Consider the following 3,654-nt stretch of genomic DNA (forward strand, 5'->3'; position numbering starts at 1 on the left):
TCTGCTTTGCTCTGGGTTTTGTGGTTATTCTTGTAGGTTTGGGCAGTATAAAGCCAAAACTTTGGGAAATTTTATTAACAACACATGAGAATAAGCCCGTTAAACACATTTTCATTGGGGTAATTATTACCTCTATAACTATAGAGTTAATAATTAAAAGATACCATTTTACTTGGTATTTAAGTGCTAAGGACAAGCATTGATCTCCCTAAAACTTGAAATAATAGGTGTAGCCTGGTAAAAGTAGAGATCAAATCTCTCTATCCCCTAAACTCCATTTATTGATGGGAGGAAAAAAGCCACATTCAGAATGTGCCTACACACAGTACATTGATTCACGTTTGGTTCCTAATTCCCTTGAAAAAGAAAAGGGGGCCCTTGAGCAGCCCTCCCTCCCCACAGTTTTGAAGACTGGAGAGTTTTTGATCCAAAATACATTAATATAAAGACATTCTGAGGGACACCTGGGTGGCTCAGCAGTTGAGTGCCTTCAGCCCAGGACATGATCCCTGGGGTTGGAGTCCCACATCAGGCTCCCTGCAAGGAGCCTGCTTCTCCCTCTGCCTATGTTTCTGCCTCTCTCTCTCTCTCTCTCTCTCTGTGTGTCTCTCATGAACAAATAAATAAAATATTTTTTTTTAAAAGACATTCTGAATATTAAACATCTCTATGTTCCCATTTCTTCCACCCAAGTCAGGAATTTTCTATTCAAGTTCTCAGGTAGCAATCACTCTTGCATTTTTTTTCTTAAAAAAAAATAAATAAATAAAAACAGGTGGGGCGCCTTGGTGGCTCTATTGGTTAAGTATCTAACTTGGCTCAGGTCATGATCCCAAGGTCCTGAGATTTAACCCTGCATCAGGCTCTCTGCTCAGCAGGGAGCCTGCTTCTCCCTCTACCTCTGCCTGCTGCTCCACCTGCTTGTGTTCTCTCTCTCTCTCTCTCTCTCAAATAAATAAATAAAAATCTTAAAAAAAAAAGAAGGGGGCAAAATAGATTGTTGACACCAAAGGAGCCTTAATGGCCAAACCTGAGTAGCATAGGAGCTCTGGTTCTTTACATTCTATTCCTGCAGACCTTACCAAATGGCTTTAGCCTTCCTTCACATAGAATCCTAAGAAAGATTCACTGCCTTATGTGGTGAAGAGGTTAAACTGTCCCTGAGCATCTAAACACACTAGAATCTCCTATTTCTAAAAGCTTTAAAAAAAAAAAAAAGATATTCTACTCTTCTCCAGAGCTGGTCCAGAAGCTTCTTCAGAGCTTCTCCAGAGCTGGTCCAGAAATGAGCAGAACTCATCCAATGCAAAAAGTTTCTTTTATATCTGAACTGAATCACATATATTTCATTTTAATTGAATTCCCATTATGTGTTAAACATGGAGTAGGATGCTACAGGGTACAAATATTACCCTTAGTCTCAAGGATCTCATTATATGCGGAAAGCATGCTGCCATTGTTCCAACACCATGTAAACCCAGCCACTATACAGCAAAACAGAAGAATCTTCGTTCAAACTCTCCCTAAGCCTGGTACACACCACATATGTCCCTGCAGCTGAAATATTCTGCAAAGTGTTGTGAGAGGAGAGGCTGAGATATGAGGAACCGAGAATGTAAAGACATTGGAATTATTGCTGGAAAACACAGCACTTTATTCAGGATTGTTGCTGCTGCCGTGGACATTTTCAGATCCAGCATTAGGCGTTGACAATGACAAATGGTCTATATTGTTAGTTCAGGCTATAGAGCCAACAGGAAAACTCTGAACATCAGTCAAACCTTTGACTTAACTAAAGCACTTTAATATCCTCAACAGGCATGATATGACATACACCACAGAATTAATTACGTTCTGGCTCTGCATAAAGTTTTATTTTCTACCCCACTCAAAATTCCTTTGACATGTGGATCACAATATTTGGGATAAAATTAGTCCTGACATTCTTGAGGAAGCATATTCGTTAACATTCCACTTCATTCCTTAATTATGCATGAAGAATGGGAGAAAGCCAAGTGAGATCCAGGTGTATTATGAAATCTACAAATATACCGTATTCTTTTTACTGATCTAAACAACTAGGAAATATTAGTAAGAGAATTTTCATAGTATATCTGCAAAGAGTGAACTCCAAAATATTTATCTGTTGAGCAGTAGCCGCTGCTGGGGAAACATGGCGGAGCAAGAGCAAAGAAAAAAGATATCTTTGGTTCCATAAAATCTCCTGGAAAAGAGGAAGGCTTATCAGGCCCTTAAAGCAACTCAAGCAAAGCAGGTGCTTTTGGACAAGAAGGAGCAGAATAAAGGAAGAAAGCTCAAGTTTAAGCTCAAGTGGTTCCTACATGATTCCTGGTGGCAGCAGCATGACAGGGTGCGCCTCAGAGGCCTGGAAGTGAAATCTCATGGCTTAGAAGTGCCAGATAAACATTCCTTGGCCTTCACTGTACACATCCAAAGGATTAATGGGGTGAGTTCACTGGTGCAGAGGACCATCGCAAGGCTGTGCCTGAAGAAGATCTTCAGTGGTGTCTTTTTCAGAGTAACCCCCCAGACCATGAAGACGCTGTGGATAGTGGAACCTTACATGACCTGGGGATTTCCAAATCTGAAGTCAGTCCGGGAACTCATCTTGAAACGTGGACAAGCCAAGGTCAAGAATAAAACCATCCCTTTGACGGACAACACAATGATTGAGGAGCATCTGGGGAAGTATGGTGTTATTTGCTTGGAAGACCTCATTCATGAAATTGCCTTTCCGGGGAAGAATTTCCAGGCCATCTCTGCATTCTTATGTCCTTTCCACCTCTCAATGGCCCAACATGCTACCAAGAACAGAGTGGGCTTCCTCAAGGAGGTGGGCTTACCTGGCTATCGAGGTGAATGCATCAATCAGCTCATTTGGCAGCTGAATTAAACCCAGAATATCTGGAAGCACAGTGCATTGGTGGCATGTGTTTTGTCTTCTGGAATTGTTACCAGTATCTTCAAAGAAGATTATCTTCCGCTATATCTTCAGAAACTAGAGGGAGGGTCAAGGGAAAGATGATGATGCTCCTGGCAGGCACTTCTGACCACAGCAGTTCCAAGGAAAAGTTCCAGTGTATTTTCCACATTGCCTGCCACTGCCACTTCTCAAATCAGCAGAGGACTCATGCCATGGAAGGAGTCCTGCTGCATCACATCTCCTGTCCTGAGGTTTAATGGTGAACAAATACCCAAACGTGAATGGAAGATGGCAGTGGACCAAGCTCAGGGACATACTTGAACCTGGGAGTTCTGGGGCCTTGTTTTGGACAGACCTTGAAATACAGGTACAAAGAAGAGCACAAAAACAGTGCTCAGCTGTCTCTGCTGTGAGTCCATGTTCTAACTTTTTGGTGACAACTTTGCGAGTTCTCACACTTGGCTGGCCCCTGAAGTGTATTTGGTGGCTTCCTTCACCTAGCCTGCGATTGGCTTGGTCCATTGCTTTAGCTCAGGATCTTAACCTGTTCTAGGGTCTATGAGAAGGGAATAGCGCTTTTCCCAGAAAATGTATACACTCAGATTTTTGCTGGGAAGTTTGTATGTTCATAGGGATCCATGCACCTTATGTAAGGAAGTCCTGCAATACCTGGATTGGTCACCTGGGCCCTGACATTGTTAGTCTTCTCT

At 42.2% G+C, this 3,654-nt stretch overlaps 1 pseudogene; it reads left to right on the plus strand.

Moving 5' to 3' along the window:
- The first annotated feature begins 2,173 nt into the window (after positions 1-2,173).
- LOC112927317 (large ribosomal subunit protein uL30-like) lies at positions 2,174-2,992 on the plus strand (annotated as a pseudogene).
- The last annotated feature ends 662 nt before the right edge of the window (positions 2,993-3,654 follow it).

This window comes from Vulpes vulpes, chromosome 4 (assembly GCF_048418805.1).
Source record: "Vulpes vulpes isolate BD-2025 chromosome 4, VulVul3, whole genome shotgun sequence".
Taxonomy (NCBI): Eukaryota; Metazoa; Chordata; class Mammalia; order Carnivora; family Canidae; genus Vulpes; species Vulpes vulpes.